This window comes from Pelobates fuscus, chromosome 1, assembly GCF_036172605.1.
Source record: "Pelobates fuscus isolate aPelFus1 chromosome 1, aPelFus1.pri, whole genome shotgun sequence".
Lineage (NCBI taxonomy): Eukaryota > Metazoa > Chordata > Amphibia > Anura > Pelobatidae > Pelobates > Pelobates fuscus.
The window spans coordinates 398,518,703-398,540,931 of NC_086317.1; the positions used below are offsets into that span (position 1 = coordinate 398,518,703).

Genomic DNA, 22,229 nt, shown 5'->3' on the forward strand with positions numbered 1-22,229 from the left:
GATGTGACAGTTCTGCTTTCAGCATAGATCAGTCCAGATGTTGTCATTTAGTTGTCATTCAAGAAGTTAGAAAGTTTGAAATTGATGCTGGATTGTTAATTTTTTCAAAAAGGATCCTTAGAAAACCACATGGGGGTCAGACTTCCTGGCCATGATATGTGATGTTTTACATAGCTAGTATAATATGTGTGATCTATCATGTTTGTAAAGCACAGGGAATTCATATGTTCTGCTCAGATTCATGCTACCATGCTTCCAGGTAGAGGCGAGGCTTATATAATATCGTAGTGTCAAAACATAAATGCATGAGCTTTTTGTAGTTTAAAAGTAGTATTAGAAAAAGGAAATTATTTTCTACTTTAACCTTGAAGATGGATACTGTAGGATCGTACAGTAAGTAACAGAGTTACTGAGTAACATGCGTTAACAATATCATAGCTTTGGAAAGGATCACCTATCATATGCGGAAACTATATAATCATTTCAGGAAACTTTGAATGGTAAATTCTGTCTGATGATGGAAAGAGGATTTCTGTCATTTTAAATGTATGCCTATATGTAATTTTTGTTTGAATACATTTTGTTATATAAAAAAAAATCTCTGATTTATAGCGTTTGACCCTCTGCATGTAAACTAGAATCAGTAGTGTTTCCCATTACACTCCTCTCACCCATATTGTTGTAATTTTCCTTTAAATGTTAGATTGTAAGCTTGTTTGCGTAGGCCCCTCACCATTTTCTGTTCCTGTACCTCCAACTTGCCTTGTTGCTACTAAATGTTTGCTAGTTCACCTATTGTAAAGCACTGCAGAATATATGGCTCTGTATGAATAATATAAACAACATACAATGTTTGGATTTGTAATGAGGCAAGAGTACTCGTTACTCTAAGCCTTGAGAACAGGGCTTTGTGCAGTTCTGAATCATGTGAGTAATTACATATTAATACTCAATTTCACCTGACCACATTTTTCATTCCTGCTTTTTCTTCTCTTTTTTTCCAATTCATATTAAAGTGACACTATAGGCACCCAGACCACTTCAGCTCATTGAAGGGATCTGGGTACGGTGCCCCTGTTACACTTAGTACACCAGAGAAACTGCAATGTTTACATTTCAGCACTAAGTCTGCTGTCTACAGGACCGAGGAGGGGGTGGAGTGTTGAGCCAGCACCGAAGTACATTGGTACTGGGATCAGGTAAGTAAATAAAGGGTTTTTAACCCTGTATTTATCCAGGGCATGGGGGGTGAGGAGGGGAGCATGAGGGAGTGGGGAGGCAGGAGGAGCTATAATGCCAGGAACTCAGCTTTGTATTCGTTGCACTATAGTATCCCTTTAAAGACTGATATCCTCACACTAGGATACATGTTTGATATACTATTATGTTTGCTATATGGTGATTAAGGCATTGAAGATGTATGTTTTTTCTTATCCTGTAGTGCATCTAATATTTATATTTTGTAAACTTTGTTAAAACAAGAGGTGAACAGCGTTTGTTAAAATGATGCAGGAGCTATGATAACTTGTACATCAGTAGTGCTAATCACTGCAATAAATTGTCAATGAAACATCAAAAAAATAAACTTGACAATTCTGCTTTGTTATAACTGAATTTAAGTATTTTTAGTTTAACAAATAAAGTAATCCAAACAGACTATTATCGAAATAGGCAGGTAACAATCCTTTAACCCCTTCAGGACCGCTGACGGTTCAGGACCGTCAGCGGTAAAACGTGCGTTTGGACCGCTGACGGTCCTGAACCGTCATAACGGTTTTGGGCTACTTACCTGATCGCCGTCGGTCCCACGGCGGCGATCAGCTCTCCTCCCGGTCCAGGGGGACTGCCTGTCTGCCCGGGCAGTCCCCCCTCGGCAGATCAGGACCCCACGGCCATGTGATCACTCGATCACATGACCGCAATAGGGGTCTTTGTATCTGCCTGCAGGGGGACTGTCTGTGCTGACAGGCAGTCTCCCTGCAAGTGAAAAATCAAAAAAATAAAGTTAAAAAAAAAAACAATCAGTGTAAAAAAAATTATAATATGTGTATATATATATATGATATATATACATGTATTATATCTATATATATATAATATATGTATATGTATCATATATATAATGTCACACTAAGTGTATTTTTATATTTATATATACGTATATTAATATAAAAATACACTTATATTTAAATTACACACGAATATATACAATATATATAATAACTATATATATGGTATATATATATTATTATAAAATACAAATAATATGTTAATAAAAATAAATAACAAAAAATAAAAATAATTTTTAATAATTAAAAAAAAATTATATATATATATTCAATTTTATTCTAACAGTATTTTGATATTGATATATATATATTTATATCAAAATACACTTAGAATGTAATGATATATATATCTATGTATAAATAAATAAATAAAAATAATATGAAATATACATATGTCCACATACAAAATTACATTAATAATTTCATAAATATACACGTAGACGTCAAATATATAAATATGTATATATATTAAAATTCTACGTGCATATTTATGTAATATTTTTACCTAATTAAGTAATTTTAATGATTGCAATTTGAGGGACCTGCCTGCCAACCCAGGCCAAAAGTCCAGATAATTTAATTTGCTAGCACTGTGCTTAACCCTGTAACTTTCTATGACACCCTAAATCCTGTACATGGGGGTACTGTTTTACTCGGGAGACTTCGCTGAACACAAAAATTAGTGTTTCAAAACAGTAAAACATATCACAGCGATGATATTGTCAGTGAAAGTGAAGTTTTTTGCATTTTTCACACACAAACAGCTCTTTCACTGAGGATATTATTGCTGTGATATATTTTACTGTTCTGATACACTAATATTTGTGTTCAGCGAAGTCTCCTGAGTATAACAGTACCCCACATGTAGAGGTTTTATAGTGTTTGTGAAAGTTACAGGGTCAAATATAAGGCTTGATTTTTTTTATTGAAATTTGTCAGATTGGTTAGGTTGCCTTTGACAGCGTATGGTAGCCAAGGAATGAGAATTAGCCCCATGATGGCATACCATTTACAAAAGAAGACAACCCAAGGTATTGCAAATGGGGTATGTTCAGCCTTTTTTAGTAGCCACTTAGTCACAAACACCGGCCAAAGTTAGCGGTTTTTGCATTTTTAACACACAAACAAATATAAATGCTAACTTTGGCCAGTGTTTGTGACTAGGTGGCTACTAAAAAAGACTGGACATACCCCATTTTAAATACCCTGGGTTGTCTACTTTAAAAAATATGTACATGTTAGGTGTGTTTCGGGGATTTATGACAGATAACGGTGTAACAATGTCACTATTGATACATTTAAAATATATATATATTGAAACAGCAATTTCCTACTTGTATTTATAGGCCTATAACTTGCAAAAAAAAGCAATAAAGCATGTAAACACTGGGTGTTTTTAAACTCGGGACAAAATTTTGAATCTATTTAGCAGTTTTTTTCATTAGCTTTTGTAGATAAGTAAAAGATTTTTCAAGTAAAAGTCCAAAAACATGTTTTTTTTTTTTTTTTTCACCATATTTCATTATTTTTTTTAAATACAATATATGACATAATATAAATACTGGTATGTAAAGAAAGCCCTTCTTGTCTTGAAAAAAACAATATATAACTTGTATGGGAACCGTAAATGAGAGAGCGGAAAATTACAGCTAAACACAAACACCACAAAAGTGTTAAAACTGCTCTGGTCCTTAACGTACAAACATCGCAAAAACAGGCCGGTCCTGAAGGGGTTAAGAGTTCTAAGCTTTTGTGTGCACATTGAAAACACATTTTGGTCTCTGGACAAACAAAGCAATTTTCACTTAAGTGGTATTTTATTGCACAAAGGAGAATAAACAATTGTGGTTCAGAGGTTTATATGTGTTTTCTCCTCATTTAGTGTCCCTGGTTTATTTACACATGGATGTGTCTTGGGTGTAGTCTTATCTCTGCTAGGAGAATTCACAATAGCAGAGGTAATTTGCCAGCCTGGGCAAGGTTTGGTTTTAGGTCATTGTTTGGAATAATTCCCTGGCGGTTATCCAAATAAAATTACATTTGTGTGCTGGTAACTTGTCAGATGTACTCCATAGATCTCGTGCTGTAGCTATGTTTTGTAATTTTGCAGGTACATGTCCTACAATTTTCATTAAAGGGACACTGTAGGCACCCAGACCACTTTAGCTAATTGAAGTGGTCTGGGTGCTGTGAGCCTTTTGCACTTAGTTCTGAAATGTAAAACATTGCAGTTCCAGAGAACTGCAATGTTTACATTGCAGCTCTAAGTCTGCCCTCTGTGGCTGTCTAACAGACAGCCACTAGAGGGCTTCCGGAATCCAAACAGACTTTTGGTCTGTTATCTGAATGCTTTCTCATGGAGAGGTCTAATGCGCACGCACCCATTACGCGCTTGCCCATTAGGTCTCCCCCGCCGGCTCCGCGCAGGAGGGGGGCCCCCGAGGGAGAAGGGCACTCCAGGAACCTATAATGCCAGGAAAACATTTTTTTTTCCTGGCACTATAGGATCCCTTTAAGGTATAAGAAATAATACTGTCAAAAAAGTACTACAAAGACTAAGAAGGTAAAAAAACGCAAAGCAGGAAGCCATGTGAAATGGCCATTCCGTATGATTTTGAAAGAATCAGTGTTCTACCTTGACTTAGTATTGATGTTTGGTTTCAATACTAATATGCTTCCTTACGTCCAATGGGTTCTATTGTTCCTATGTGATGTATTGCTAGCATGATGGTACATTGACACAACGCATGAACATATTTATACAGAAAATATTCATCTGCCATTAGTTTTAGCTATAAAACAATATCCACAATGCTAATTTGCAATCAATATATCATGGAATTTGTCATTCTAAATACAAAGTATTAGCCCTGATTCCTTGTTACAGTCCGAGTTTCCTATTTACTGCCAGTCCAGAAAAAAATGTATCAACCATTTATGAACCATAGCTTGCTGCCTTTGAGCTCGGGCTCACCATGCTGTCCATGGTTTTGACCTTTCCTATCTGTTCTAGAGGGCGTACAACCACAGGTGGTGAATGGTTGCCTATGTGGGACAAAGGTCACATAACTCAAAGAGTACGAGCACTAAAGCTGCCATGGTCTGAGTTGTTGAATTTAATGGACAATGCCATGTTCAAGTTATCTTGAAGGGACATTTCTTGCAAATCCAATGGAAGAACTTATATTACGTGTTTTGGTTAAGGTTGGTATTAGACCTGATTTTTTTTTCTAGATTGAAAGTCAGGGAGACAAATTAATATTATTTCAGTTTGACAGGTGTTGTATCTTGTTAGCAAAATTCATTTTAAAGTGCAACATATGAAACAACCAGGAAACATTCTCACTTCAAACCATTGCTGCTTCCTAAATTATGTATCAGCTCCCTAGCCAGGCAATGACAGTTCAGAAGGGTGCTGTAATACTTTGTAGTATTCATAGTGTTTCACTAACCGAGGCACACATTATTAGGTAGTGGCATTGTAATTGGATATTATCATTTCAGAATTGTGTGCACCTTGGGGCAGACAGATAGCAGTCTTAACATCTCTTTAGCTGTGAATGTATATTTGTTATTAATTATTTATTTGTGAGAAACAATTCAAAAGAATCAAAATATAAAAATGACGTAGTTTTCCATGCAGAAAATATTGGCTTTTTCTATTATCATTAGTCTGTTGTCACAGTGGATCTCTGATGTCGTGTACCTGGAGGTCATTATGTGCTTAACTAACTAAGGTGTTTCTTGAATTTGAGAGCAAATGTATAGTTTGTTTTGTTTCAGTAGCTTGACACAGTTTATACTGCTTACCTCCTTACCAATACAGTGTTCGCCCTCTCACAACAGGCAAGCTAGTTTTAAAGGAACACTATAGCTTTAGAAATACAAACTTGATCACAGGTACAGCCCTCTTACCCCCTCCATTTAAGGCATGGCTGCCCAACAGGTAGATCCCTAGATGTTGAACTACAACTCCCATGATGCTTTGTCATTCTTAAAGGCACGCAAAGCATCATGGGGGTTGTAGTTCTACAACATTTGGGGATCTACCTGTTGGGCAGCCCTGATGTAAGGGAAAAAGATAGTGCACTTTTGGCATCTGGCCCTGCCCCCTTGGGTGAGATCATCAGTCTAGCATTGGGAGGCGAGTGCGCAGGTGTGGCAAATTTCAGTGCTGTGCCAACCAAATGAGGCCATCTGATTGAATAGTTGTGTTTAACTTGGCTATTGGGGGGGAAGCGCCTCTGGTGGCTGTCAGTGTAACAGCAACTAGAGGCATGTTAACTCTGCAATATAAATATTGTTTTTCCTTTCTTGCAGAGCGGCAATGTTTTCAGTTGCAGGGTTACAATGAATGATAGCCTACATATTAGTGAAGGATAACACAGGAAAATAAGGTGTAGTGCCTGAAATGGAAATGTATGCAACGACAAACAGGGAGAAACAGAAACAATAGTTAGTGTAGCAGGTTAAGAACTTCTTAATGGGATATGAATAAATAATATTGCGCACTCACAAGTTCAGGGAGCTTGAGTACAGCTCTGACATGAAAGCCTGGGCAGAGTAATCCCTACCTAAGGATATAGTTGTGCAGTCTCTTCAGGTGGTCCTTATGGCGATATGAGCCTCATAAAAGTATAAAAATAAATAAAAGTATATACTCTAGTATGTTGAGCTAATGAGCAATGGTAGGCAGAATTCTCTGCTGGAAGAGGTTTTTTTTTATCAGAGTCTGTACAGATATTTAAACGGCAACTGGATGAATACTTGCAAATAGACATGTGCAATTCATTTAGTTTCAAATGTAAATTCAGACGAATTCATCTGCTTCTGAATGCCTGCAGTGCCGAATTTTCGAAGTGCCAAAGTCCAAATTTCGGAAGTGCCAAACCGAACCGGCGAAGTGCCGAATATCGGAAGTGCTGAAGTACTTCAGATTTATGAAAAGTGGCAAAAAAAGAGAGGGAGTGAAAATTACGTGAATAATGACAAGAATCTTGACCAATAAGCTAATTCCTGGCACTGGAAGCCCTATAGATGTGTAAGTGGTTGTGGTGGCAATCCTTGCACTTGGAGCCCTACAGATGTGTAAATGGTTGTGGTGGCAGTCCGGTCACTGGGAGCCCTATAGATGTGCAAGCGGTTGTGGTGGTTAGTGTTAGGAGTAGGGTTAGGGGTAGGGTTAGGGAGCCCTAAAGATATACTGAATTGCCGAAGTTCTGAATTTCGTAAGTGCCAAACCCAATAGACGAAGTGCAGAATTTTTGTACTTACCCGAATTTCTGAACCGAATCAAATTTTTTGCCCATGCACATCCCTACTTGCAAAAGTATAATACTCAGGGATATAATTTTTAAATTGTAGAACAAATGTGAGAAAGGCTGAACTTGATAGACGCATGTATTTTTTTAGCTATGTAACTATGTAAATATGTAATATTCTAAAAAACAAATAAGAATACAACCAGCTTCGAAATTCCTGGGTTGTGAAGCACACAGCACACATCTGAAATGTATGTCAGAATCACACCACTTGTTGCTATAGTAAATGTATGTGGGAAATGAAAAAGAATTCCCCAGAATGGAGGATTAGCCAGCACAAGGCTTAGATGCCGTCAGAAAACAAATTATTGATGGAGCGTCCCACTAATAATTAGACTGTGAATCATGATCTTCACCGCAGTCAGTATACAGCTCTAACAATAAATTGCTTCTCATTGATGGCTTGATAGTCAGCTGCTATTCTTACCATGTTTATTCATAAGTCAGTAGAGAAGTAATACTATATAACTTATTTCAATCATTCTCAGACTGTTCTTGCATAAATGTTGCTTTGCTTTGAATGTCTGCTGCCCACCATTTAACAAAAAACTGGTGTCTGAGCATCCGTTCATGTTGATATGTGCATTTTGTGTATTTGCAGACTTTTATGATATAATAAACCACTGTGATTGCTACATATGTGGTTATTTACTAATGCAAGGATAGAAAGGGAATTTCAAAATAAGGCCAGATTAGCCGAAATAAAAGCATTGCTGACTTAAATTATGTTTCCAGTTTGTCTCATTTGAATTTTAAATTCAAATTTAAATTCACATTGAATTCTAACATCAGTGTATTGCTAGCTCACTGTAGGCCCTCTGGATATAATGTGCTATTAAAAGGGCACTCCAAACAATATTACAACTCTTTGCCCTGACTGGGGCAGTTAGCCCAATGTTCTCAGCCAACTAATGTTGTTCTGGTTGGGCGAAATACAAATTGTAATGTGGATGTGTTCATTTCACATTATCAATGCAGACACGATGGGGAAAGGGAACCTGGTACCAGGATAAACTCAGTTGATTACTACTAATACAGTTTTATATTAAATAGGGGGAGGGTGCCATGGCACCCTTAGTGGACCTGGTTATTTACACAGAATATGATTTATATCTGGTATTGGAACAATATAATTGTCTACACTTTATAAATCACTATGAACAGTATAGCACAGGTCAGGCCTCGGCAGTCTTAGGGATACCTGAGTGAGGTTGGAAACAGACCATACATTTATTTATAGTCTATTACAGAATAACAAAGTACCGTACTCATGATGGAAATGATTGTGAAGGAAGCATGTCAAAGTACTCCAATATAAAGTAAACAAATACATACATAGAACAACAAAGAAACAAAAAAGTACACACAACTACATGACATTATAGGAAGAGAACAGAATTGTTGTTGTGGAGAACAGGAACATAATACAGGATGCTAGTTCAGTGAAATAAGACAGTTATGGATTATGGCTAAATTAAACGTTAGCTTTTAGGAATGTTGTAATAAGGAAGTGCATCTCAGACCATTCCAAATACTTTATAAAGAGTATTTATAACTAATAGAAGAGTATGTAATCCAGTCGTATTCCACACCCTTAAATGAAAACTGCCATTCCTGGCTAATCATGGCAGCATCACTCATAGATAACTCCTCCCCATACCAACACAGGACAGGAATAATAAACAAATTGAATTAATCAGACAATAGGTATAAAGGTCCCTCCTCCCTTCATACCCCAGTCTTTTTTGCTGTCCTCAGCCGGACAAACAGGATTTTTTTTCCCTAAAATTACGTTTTTTTTTGGCCATCTTCCTGTGTTTCCGTGGGTATACCAAACGAAATTCAGCCTCTCTTCGTTTGAAGAACTCAGTAAACAGCCTGCACGGGCAGGACCAACTGAGTTAGGTCTAAGGATACACCTAAACCACTGCACATAAAATGTGGGATCCATGTCATTTAATACTTATGGAGAAGGGGTTGGTAAGTACCTTTAAAAATTTCCCCTACAAAAACTACCCCCTTCTTTTTCCATCTTGGTAATAATATCTCTAAGGGCAGCAGTTTTGGGGAAGCCATAAACATTATTATTTCATAGATTGCTCCTCTATAGGAGCCCAAATTCTTTTATTATTCTCTGTTAGTGTTTGACAACAGTTGAGCAGGAGGGGTTATGTCTCCTATCTTTGCATGTTCTCCAGGGAGCAGCAACAAGAGAGTTATCTGTGTAAATAGGGCACTCTCTCTGAGTTCGGTCGTCCTTTTTTCCCTGAATTGGATACAAGGGAACGCGGCTATAGCAGCTCTGCTTCCCGACGGGTCGTGGGGTTATGACGTGATTAGTTCACTGCTGGAATGCCTAGCGTGCATTCCAGCGCCTTGTGCATGGGCGAATCATGGCATTTAAAGAGATGTCATGCAAAATTTAAAAATTGCTAGTTTTGGCTAAAACATTCAGCGGATATCAACTTTTTCAGGTATTGTGAGCTCAGATTCTTTCTGATTTTTAATCTTGTGAGTTATAATAGGAATGCTATAGAAGATTCCTATTTTAGTATTTTGCTTTATAGTATGGCTTCTTCCTATGCCTCTAGAAGATTGGACTCTAGAATAACTAGGTGAGCCAAATACTTTTTTTTTCCACAAGGGGGTTCTCAAAAGAGTGAAAAATTGGGCTAATAAAATTTATATTTGTGGCCTTATATTTCAGCCCCAGCAAAACCTGTGACACTCTACCCAACAAGTGCAAAGCCAAGTCTAATAGATGCATAAATTGCAATTTCTCTGTTCCTGAAGAGAAAAACCTGTGTAGATCATGCCTGACACACACACATGGTCACTACAGACAAGCTCACTGACACACACATACAAGCTCATCCACTAGCAGCCACACACACACAAGCTCACTCACTAGCAGGTACACACACAATTTCACTAACTAGCAGACACACATACACACACAAGCTCACTCACTAGGAGGCACACCCACACACACACACAAGTTCACTCACTAGCAGGCACACACACAAGCTCTCTCACTAGCAGGCACACACACACACACACACACACACTCTCTCACTAGCAGGCACACACACATGCTCTCACTAGCAGGCACACACACACACACAAGTTCTCTCACTAGTAGGCACACACACATACAAGCTCTCTCACTAGCAGGCACATACACAATCACTGCCATTGCTGAAGCCTACCTGGCACCATTTTGTGGCCTCTTCCTTCCAGCAAGGTCAGCAACATGTGTGGGGGCGGAGCTTGCGTGTGGAGGCGTTGCATCTAGATGGAATCTCCCTCCGGCTGCCAGCAGCCTAATTTCTGCTGCACCAGCCCCCAGCTCCTACCTCTTTACTCCCCTCAGACTGACACAGCCTGGCACAGTCTGTGGAGGAAAATGTAAACTACAGGAGCCTGATGATTTGGGCTGTCTGCCCGGCCCCCAGGTGCCACAGCCCACCGGGATATTTCCCGGTATCTCGGTGGGCCAGTCCAGCCCTGCTTACTAGATCTAATGTTTAAACCTCCTTTGTTGCAAGGTCTGTTTAATCTAGAATGTCTTATCTCCTGCTCTGTTAATAGCCTGCTAGACTCCTGGGTGTGATTAAAGTTTAACTTACAGAGCAGGAGATAACTTCTAAAGTAAGTTAAACAAACACTCCAAAAAAATAACTAACCATCAATGTTTAGTAAATATACCCCAAATTAAAACATGCATGCGTGCATTTAAATATACATCTAAAAACAGCTTGTAAGAGCTACAGTTCTCTTGTCTGCAGCCTTTGCTAACCCACCCCTTCTTAATCAGCCCAGACTTCCTGTGGCTGTTCAATCACACTTCCCAATACAGCTCAATGAGAAGTCTTTGCAATTGCTGCCATTTGAGTTTAGCTGCATTGAGTTACAAACAAACAAGGAAGTAAAAGGAACGGTTGTCTGCTTAAAAGCCGGAGGAGTGTACAAGGTTCATTTAACCCCTTAAGGACACATGACATGTCTGACACGTCATGATTCCATTTTATTCCAGAAGTTTGGTCCTTAAGGGGTTAAACAAATACCCATTTCTATTAAAATCTGCACTTTTTTGTAAAATAAAAAAAAAGATGACACACTGTTCACAGGTAAAGCATTTCTGCAACATAAAGTGTCGTATGGGGCCTGGAGTGTCCCTTTAACGTCTGATAGAAAATGAAAAAAGAAATTTCATGCAGCCTGTGTGAATTATCAGCCAGAGGAGGTGTGGCTAGGGCTACATAAACAAATACAATAGTGGTTTAACTCCTAAATTGCAAAGAATTGAGCAATGAGATTGAAGGTGTATAATCTAGGCACCAAAACAGCTTTATTAAGCTAAAGTTGTTTTGGTCCCTATAGGAATTCCCCTTAGCCTCATTTTCTTCTAGCAGTGTTTATAGGCATACTCTGAATGTCTGGCGAGGACAGTTTGGAACTGTTTACCAAGTGTAAGATATACGAAGTTCCGAGGGAAAACAGACACTGTGTATCTACATGCATGATACTCTAAATTACGTTGAAAAAAATGGGAAGACGCTTGGCCTTCAGCTTCAACAGAAAGAACCGTTTTACTCTTGTTTGACCCCAGTGCTACGTCACATTGACTTCTCACAAAGAAATACATTGTCTTCAAACTCTGACCTGCCATGATAGTCTACCATACACACAAATTCCACCTGTTTTCAGATCAAATTAGTATTCTCCTTGCTCCTGTACCCTCCAGTGAGGTATACAGACTTCTCACTTGCCTTCCTATATTTACGCTCTTTTATCATGCATTGGCCAAACGTCAACTTCCTTTAACAGCTTATTCTCTTTTGTGAAAACGTACATTTATTTAATAGTGATTATAATCTCATTCATGTAATAATTGTTTAGAAATTTTACTGTGTACCATTATATCTTACATTGACGTTATTAGTATTATTTTTGTAAATTTGTAATAATAATCTCTTTCATTAAACATCCCCCAGTCTTAACATATGGAGTGTTAAGTACATATATTGAATGAATAAAGAAGGGCATGCATATAATTTGCATCCAGTGTTAGCAGAAGGACACCTGCCGGTGGTTAAATGGTAAAGAACGCCAATTAAATGGCTACAGCACATGGTAGGCATTTCTGTGATTGATATTCACACTTACACTAGATTTGTGTTTCAGCTGCAGTCAAAGGCACATTTATTCTTTCAAACATGTGCTACTAATTATGCTAAGGGATTTTTTTCTTCGACCTTGAATTTATTTATTTTTTTGACTGGTAAGCCCCATCAGTGATTGCGAGCTAAGGCATTCACTGACCTTAGTAACTGATTCATAAAGATCTCATAATGACAAAAATAAAGTGATAGGCGATTTTAAAAATAAGGTTTGAGAAGTGTATCTTGGAGATTGTAACACAAAGCAAAGTGATTTCACAACAGTACGTCATGTGGCATGATATTCCATCCCAACAAGAAAAGCTAAAAAGGCCCACTTCTATTTACTGGTGGAGGGGTCAGAACATTTTCCAAGTTCACTATTGGCAAAAAAAATACAGTTGTTTGTTGGGCATAGTTGAAACATAAAACTGTGTTGGCTCACCAGCTTAAATTGGGGACTTTAATATATGGAATAACTATACCATGAAAAATCTTTGAATTGTCACTCATAGAGGTTAAAATATTGTAACACTTTAAAAAAAATGTGAGTGGCAATGAAAACATTAGGTTGCACTACAGTATCATGTAAATATTATTTTTTTTTAAATGTATTGACCATTTTTAACACTTCTACTAACTAAAAAATACCTACTGTTTGAGAACTATGGTATCATGCAAATATTCTGGGTTTTTTGTTGTTGTTTTTTTTTATAATTGATCGTCTGTTTTTAATAGTTGAACTAATTTAAAGATGACTCGCTGTTTGACATGATAATATTTCAATGGACATTACTTTTAAAATTTAGCAATCGTGAGTCCTTTTAAAAGGACGCTTTAGGGACCCTAACCACTTCATTCCATTGAGGTAGTTACGATGCCTGCAGACCTATGGCACCGTCTCACCATTCAATGTTAAACTGCTTTAAACGTGTCTAAATCCCATTAAATGACTTTAAATATTCTACCCAGTATTCCTTTAAATACAATACTGTGATATGCCTGCTTAAAAGGTATCTGGAGCCACTGCACATTGGAGCAATAAACCATTATCACGAAAATAATACATACATATATTTTTTAGAGGATATTACACAACATTGCCTTTCTATTTTGTGCATAGTGTGGTATACACAGAGCAGTCACAACATTAAAACCACTGACAGGTGAACTAAATAACATTGATTTTATCGTTACAATGGCAACTGTCATGGGGTGGGATTTATTAGGCAGCAAGCGAACAGTCAGTTCTTGAATTTCATTTTTTTGACAATGGCCAAATAGTGATGACTAGATGACTGGGTCAGAGCATCTCCAAAACGACAAGTATTGTGGGGTGTTCCCTGTATGCAGTGGTTAGTAACTACCAAATGTGGAGCAAGGAAGGACAACCATTGAACCGGTGTCAGGGTAATTTGAACCCAAGGCCCATTGATGCACTTGGGGAGCGAAGGCTAGCCAGTCTGGTGCGATTACACAGAAGAGATACTGTAGCTCAAATTGCTGTAAAACATAATGCTGGCCATGATTGAAAGGTATCAGAACACACACTGCATCCAAGTTTGCTGCATATGGGGCTGTGCAGTCGCACACCAGCAAGAGTACCTATGGAGCATCAGAACTGGACCATGGAGCAATGGAAGAAAGCTGTCTGGTGTGTATGCATCATTTACCTTGGGAAGATGGCAGCAGGATTCACTATGGGAATAAGGCAGGCTGGCAGAGGCAGTGTTATGCTCTGGGCAATGTTCTGCTGGAAAACCTTGGGTCCTAGCATTCATGTGAGTGTTACTTTGACATGTACCACCTACCTAGAGATTGTAACAGAGCTTGAACACCCCTTCATGGCAATTATGCTCTCTGTCTGTGGGATGTGCTGAAATAACACATTTGATCCATAGAGGTCCCACCTCGCAACTTACAGGACTTAAGGAATCTGCTGCTAATATCTTGGTGCCAGATCCCACCGGACACGTTCAAATGTCTTGTGGAGTCCATGACTCATCTGATCGGAGCTGTTTTATGAGCACAAGGGACTTTACAATATTATGGAGGTGGCTTTAATGTGGCTGATCAGTATATATATATATATAGTGTGTGGTTCACTAATCATATATAGCTTTACTTTTCCTGTTTAATTTCTCCTCCACCATTCCTTAGTGACTGCATATAGCCTTGTATACGGAATATGTATCTCTGATAGAGATATGGCCAACTGACACTGAGAATCAAGACCAGTGACTAAATGGATATATCACTGGTTGGATTTCCCCTTCCTATGATAACCGGTGGGAACCATAATGTTTTAAAAACGTATATGTAGCTTAAAAACATTAGTGTTCTGTGGGAATTTATTTTGTCTGTAGCTGTTAGCAGCAAATCAGATACTCACAGTTCAGAAAATACATTTTTGTTAGTAATTGCAAAAATATTTTAATATAGTTCACATTTAGATCAGTTCCAGGCATTCTATGTATTCATGGGATTTTTGCAGAATGTATTCATATCTTTCTACTGGAACATATGTTCGCTGTTACAAGTGTATTGCTAGATGTCTATTAAAATGTATCATTATCCCCCTTTAAACAACAAAAAGTTCTGTCCTATTTCTCTGCCTAATATGTAGATACAACACTTCTCCTTCATAGGAGATCATTGATGAGAGCTGTATTATTATTATTATTATTATTATTATTATTATAAAGTGGATCTGTTATGAGTCTGGTGGGCGTAGGGTGCATGGGAGAGGAGTTTTACTTATCTCAAGCAGTACCTCACTGCCACCAACATCAGGATGCTGCAGGTCGTCTTCATCTCCTGGCACTACATGTCAACGCTGTACTATTGCGCATGCACAATAAAACTTCTGCGGTCTATGGAGGATCCTGCAATACAGCACGATCCTCCATAGACAAAGCCTGGTTCCCATAGCCATCATTTGTGATGGCTTCTGGGATTTGACAAAAGTTGACAGGCGAAGTTACGCCTTTTAAGTTTTGTCAACCACTGTTTATTCCAGAAGATAAAGTGGTCCCTACTTTGTCTTATCATATCTTTGGATTGTGCTGGGATTTCAATGAAACATTATATCTTTATGAAATACTGAAAAGTGAATGCCGCTATAAGACCCTGGTTTGGTATACCACTGATCTTTAACAATAGATATGTCCAAATTATTATATAGCATCTAGAATCACAACCTACGAGACTGCACTGCCACTACTGGCTGCTTAAAACATGTAGATGAGAGTTATACGTATATGGTTCTAAGATAGTTATCTTCTTCAAAGCCTTGTAGCAGAAAAGACATGTCTCTGTGTTCCAAAATGCTAAATCATGTGATTATATTTTGGGTGGTATATCTAGAAATCAAGCATCAGAGGATTCTTGTTTTAATTTTATCATGTGCATAGCTTTTCTGATTTCTTATTATACAGATATTTAACCTTTGTTGGCAAAGTCAGCCTTAGTTTTGTGTTTCTGTTCTTATTGTGTGGCTAGCATTCCCCATGTGTTGTTGCTTTTACTTTTTAGGAGTTTGAATAAAACTGCCTCACTTGTTCCTTTAGCAACTGAAGGGTTAAAGGCTAAGTTTGCTCGAGCTGTTTGGAGCAGAAGTTTTGGCAAGAACTTGCATAGTTTCCAGCAAGGCCCATTATATCTCTTCCTGCTGCTTTTTTAACATTGGGTTAGAATTACGCTAGAGTTGAAAATTGTACATTTTGTGGTTTGGATTCCATTTGTGCCTTTCACTGGCTTTATTCTGTAAGGAGGATATAAGTATGAAGTTCTATCTGGTTTGGAAATGTGGACACCCTTTGCGGAAGCCCGCTTTGGCTATAGAGGTGCTGCTGAACCAGGCTACTCAACCAGTGCTTGCACTGCTTAGACCCGGGCAAACAGAGGAGAACTAATTGTGAGAACAATCTTTAAATATTTGGTTTATCTTAAATTGACACCCAAATGCTGGTAAGTTTTAGGAAGTTACAGAAATCCATTAATGTGTCATGTCAGACCCACTCATGTAAAATTTCCCAGAAATTATTTTTAAATTACACAAAAGTTCTGAAAGGATGTGCAATTTTTTTTCCTTAAAGGACTGTTAGGAAGCAAATTACAGCTTACTAGAGGAAGATCTGAAGTCGCCTGTCCTATGTACCCACTAGACTTAAAAAAATGTCTCCTGTCTTTTCTATGCAATGCTGAAGAGCACCTTATCTTCCCTTACTAACTGATCTCCTTGTAGACTCTGATTTTACGATACCATTTACCCTGTGTATATACCTTTGTAAGTAATGCCAGTATTTTTGTTACTAATGTTTTAGCCACAAATATTTATATTGTCTTCACATAGAACAGAATATCCTTACTGCATCTTAAAGTAACTATAATGCCTGGAGCACAAGGAAACTTCTTCTCGCAAATGTATACATCCAGTATTTCGAATGATATACTACCCAACATTCTATCTAAATAAGTCTGAGTATGACATTTAGGCCAAATAGTTATAATGTTGTTATAAATGCTGTCCACTCATCCCTAGGGTAGATGGTAGTTGGGTGGATTAGAGAACGTAAAGAGCTATCTAAAACCGAGAGATAGTAGGTAGGTAGGTAGGTGAGAGGATAGGGTGCTTGTAGAGTGAGAGGATCTTATTGACAAAGGATGTGGTAAATGCAGCAATGTTGGTACCAGCATACCCTTTCTCTGCAACAAATATCCGATAGCTCTGTCCACCCTTGGTGGACATGGCAGTTGGGTGAAGACAAACCTTTTTCAGAGATACGAGAAGCATGGGATGCAGTTGTATTTTTACAGAATCGCTGCAAAGTGACTAAAAACAGAAACTAGAAAAACTAAACAAAAAACTATTCATGTTTTTGAGAACATTCTTGCCATTGGTAATAAAGCTGCATTTTGGGTTGTTTCAGTACATGAGAGTCTGAGGTCACCAGCAAGCTTTAGGTTTATTATCATCTGGCAGACATGTACAGAATTGTGCAAACCTCCAGAGTACCATAGATTTATGGCAGTGATATATGTGCTAACTTAGACATAAAGGGGGACATAACATTGAAAATCACCTCCTATAACTAGTGATGCTCCATTTTCTGACATCACAATTCAGTTCAGTCAAGTTACAGTCAGGGCACACATAGCAAATGAACAACATTTAGAAATATAAACATAATTTCAGTTCTCCTCTTCACTTTATGCTTCCTCAATGCGAGCTCCGAAGCAGACAGAGTATATTACATTGTGACAGGAAGTGAAGATGGGGTGCCAACTTGCAGAATAAAGAGGTGTGAATGTCTAGTCACCGACTGTAAGCTCGTTTTAGCAGGGCCTTCTTCACCCCTCAAATATCCTCTTTCTGTAGTTGTAAAGCACTGTGGAATATGTTGGCAATATATAAAATGCAATAATCATACATTTGAAAAAAATTCAAAAAAAAATTCACACCTCATAAATACATATTTATTAAGTAAAAAAAATACATAAAAAATCCTGGGAAGTTACAGTTTGCCTTTAAAGGGACACTAAAAGCACCCAGATCACTTCATCTCAATAAAGGGGTCTGGGGGCAGGGCCCACTGTGTAAAATATAACTGTTCTTTAGGTACATCAATGTTTGCATTGCATCTCACCTCTAGAGATTGTCTTCCTGACAGACACTAGAGGTTATTCCTTTGCTACTGCTGACTAAAGTCATAGATGAAATGCTGCTCATAGCGTATTGCCGAGCATGCGAACTAACCTTCCAATGCTTCCCTATTAGGAACACATTGGATTCATCAGTGTTGATGATCTCAGCCAAAGAGGTGCAATGGCAGCGAGGAGCTGAAAGATAAGTATTACTCACCTCCCAAACCATCCAAGGCGGGCAGGACATCTGGATAGGTTGCAGGACACTATAGGGCTAGGGATATATGTTTGTGCAATATATACCAATTTACCTCTAACCAGTGTGCATTAATAGTTTTCATTTTTAGTGTATTACCAATCATTTGTGGCATATAAATAATGAATGCTAAATATCTTTTCTTTCTTTTTTCCCTTTTAAATGCCCCTTTCTGTTAAAATTATGAGCTGATGACACTGTAATCCAGCAATAATTTTAAGCTGACAAAGGCCGATAGCCTCATCTACTTCCTTTTCTATTTTCCTATTTACTTAAATCTCATTTAAATATTTAGCCATATTTGGCCTCCTGACTTTTCCAAGTATTTTTGTTTTGCATTCCTTTACAATATTAGCCTTGATTACTCCTCCCAGAGTTCTATTCTGTTACTTCCACATGCCCACTGCTCATTCTGTATAGCAGTACGTCCTAATACGATCCCTTAAAGCCAGGTTTATTGTCTGAAATTCTAGCATTCATGCTTCTCAAATATTTTTAGATTTCCCTTTTGGACCCTGAATTGTCAATCAACAATTTATGACGTTGTCCTTTTTCTCCAGTAAGCATTACATATAAAGACTTTCAAGTAGTAACTAACACAGTATTTTTTAAAAGTAGAAGTCGAAGCAACATTACAGCTGAGTATTTGTGCATATAACAATTGGCCACTGTCTCCTGTCATACTATTCATTATTACTGCAACACATTATTACTGCAACACATTATTACTGCAACACATTGCTCAAAGTGCTACAGCTATATGTATCCCAACACTATGTGACATCATAGGCCCCTGATCTGTGTGTATATTGTTTGTCATATGCATGGAGAGAGATTTTGATGTAGCTATGTGCATACATGACCCTGAGCATTTTCTTTCATTATGTCATGTACTCATGTCAAGAGCAGCTTTGACTGGAGGTTGAGATCCCACACACTTCCTGCTCCACTTGAACTCTCCAAACTGTTGGAGAGTCGCCACCTTTCCCACAGTGTAATCCTCATGGAGGGTCACTAATAGTTTTGTTGTCTGTGGAATACTTTAAAGCGACACTGTTATCTTCCCTCCCCCCTTCAAAATGAATATTTCATCAAGATAAAATCTTTCTGAAATACTCACATTTCATTAGTCAAAAGACATACTAGGGACTACTTTGTGTCAGTATTTTTCCTACGCCTGAGAAAGCTTGACATAAGGTGAAGCTACCACTGTCAAGACTTGTCATTTCCCCATCTGGTCATTTCTCCCCATGCGCAAGAGTATAGTGCTGATGTGGGCTCCTGGTGGCAGAAAAGGTGCAGACGGAATATGACGACACGGCACACAAGGGACAGATTCAAGTATCTCACCCTTCTCAGAAGTCTGTGACTTAAAGGAACACAATAGTGTTAGGAATACAAATTCCTAACACTATAATTTCTCTCTGCCATCCCTGTAATACCTAAGACAGAGGTGGAGAATGATGTGGAGATGAAGCGGTCTGGGTGTCTATGGCAATGAATGGGTTAAAACCCATTTAAAACATTTACCTGATTTTAGTGCCGTAGTTCTTTGGTGCTGGCTCCGCCTCTTCCATTGTTATCATGAGGGGGAGCCTAATGCTCATGCGAGCGCCGTGTGCGCATCATGCCTTCCCCGTAGGAAAGCATTGAATCATTGCTTTCCTGTGGGCTTTGCAAGACACTCGATGTAAAGGGTGAGGGCATCCAGAGTAATTTCACAGAGTCAATCTCAGTGAAACAGTAGGACATGCCTACATTGCATAGGTATTGCCTTTAGTGGCTAAAGTCAAAGGAGTGCTGCACACAAGTAAGTTTACGTAGTATCTCTGTGGAGGGGGGTCCGCAGTCCACCAGGAACAACAAAAAGTAGAGTTCCACAGGCGCCACAATGTATGGTGAAGGCAAAAAAATATTTATTGGAGATTAAAATGGACAAAAAAAGATACAATGTTTTGGCATAGAGGTCTACATTGTGACGCCTGTGGTACTCTACTTCTTGCCTTTAGTGGCTGTCACCCAGACAGCCACTAGAGGCAGTATTAACCATGCAATGTAAACATTGCAGTTTTCACTAAAACTGCAATGCTATAAATTGTATGGCTAAGGTGGACAGGGACACTGTACCCAGGCCACTTCAATGAAATTAAGTTGTCTTAGGAGTCAATAGTGTCCCTTTAAGTTGGCAATTCAAACACTAATTCCAGATTCAGGACTGCCAGTTCTACCAATGGAATCTTGAGGCTTATCCTCTAGTGGTGGCTTGTTGTGCTACAAGCTGTGTCCTGCTAGGTCATATCTTGCAGTTGAGTTTCATTGCCAATTAAAGCAATTAAAGGGCCTACTATAGCAATGTGTTTCTAAGTTGCTGACGATAAAATATGTAATGCAATTTGTTGTTCATGGAATGTAGAACCACATAAATGAATACTATTGTTTGATACAGTTTATAATATGTCACTTTGCAGTTTAATTGTCACTCTTGGAAACTTTTAACATACCTTAGGGCTTTTTAAGATTGATTCCTATTACTAAGGCAGATGTTGAAAACATTTTTGTAAATGTTAATAAAATAGCATAGCAAGCATCAAAACCACTAAAATTCTATTTTCCCATGATTTACCTCCTATTCTTTCATATTGATTCTGGGTGTAGCTTGTTCTTAGAAGCATAAAATGCTGCCGCAGACTGCAATCTGTTTCTCTGCCATATGCTAATTGCTTGTGTGACTTTTGGTGTAATGTATTGTGGTTTTAGTATAGTGTATTGTAGTAACTATTACTATTAAAACCTCTGAATGTTAATATTATTCCAGGTATCTAAGCACTCCAACTTAAGTGAACACTAGAGTGTCAGGAATACAAACGTATTCTTGCCACTATAGTGCTGGTGTGTCTGTTAGGTGAATGGCTCCGATCGCCCAGACTGGTGATTTTACTCACCCTTTCTCCCTTGCTGTGCTGGCCCCGCCTCCATGGCTGAAGTCACCAATCTTGATGAGCTCAGCCAATCCAATGCTTTCCGATGGGAAAGCATTGGGAGGATATTGCACATGTGGCAAAATGCTGTGCTGTACCATTTAACGTCTTTTCATAGAAAAGCATTGAATCAATGCATCTCTATGGAGAATGTTTTGCGTCTCCATGCAGAGTGTGCGGATGTTGAACGCCACACAGCACTGGACTAGGAAGCACCTCTAGTGGCCATCTGAGTGACTCCCCGTAGAGGTGTTACTAGGCAGCATTGTAAAAACTGCCTTTTTACAATGCGAAGACTGCAGGGACAGGCTATAAACACCATAACCACTAAATTAAGCTGTAGTTGTTCTGGTGACTACAGAGTCCCTTTAAAATCACGCTCTTTTGTTAGTAATTCTCTTATTATCAACATGTATCAATATTTCTGTTTAGAATGGTATTCTTTTAAACTATTTGAATGTTTTAGTCATCACCGGCATTTCAGCAGAATGTTGTTCAATTTTGGTACCGAAAAACTAAGGGCGCAAAAATGGAACAATCCGTGTATTGTGGAAAATATACATAGAATATTATCAGGTATATATTTTGCAGTACACTGTTGGGAGCATAATCCTGCCATTTGGCTCACAGAACAAATGAGAAAATGTGACCGATAGAGAAAAAAACTATAATATTTACTAAATATTAAATATATTTATAAAAAAAATACATTTCTACTGCCACCTTTTTTCACTTGTTTACTTATTTCTTAATTGATATGTGAATAAATAAAACTGTACTGGCTGTCCCCCTAACCA

General features: G+C 38.2%; 1 protein-coding gene across 1 annotated transcript in view; it reads left to right on the top strand.

Moving 5' to 3' along the window:
- The window catches only part of ARHGEF25 (Rho guanine nucleotide exchange factor 25), a 323,971-nt gene that overhangs the window by 100,911 nt on the left and 200,831 nt on the right, over positions 1-22,229 (top strand). The window lies entirely within an intron of this gene.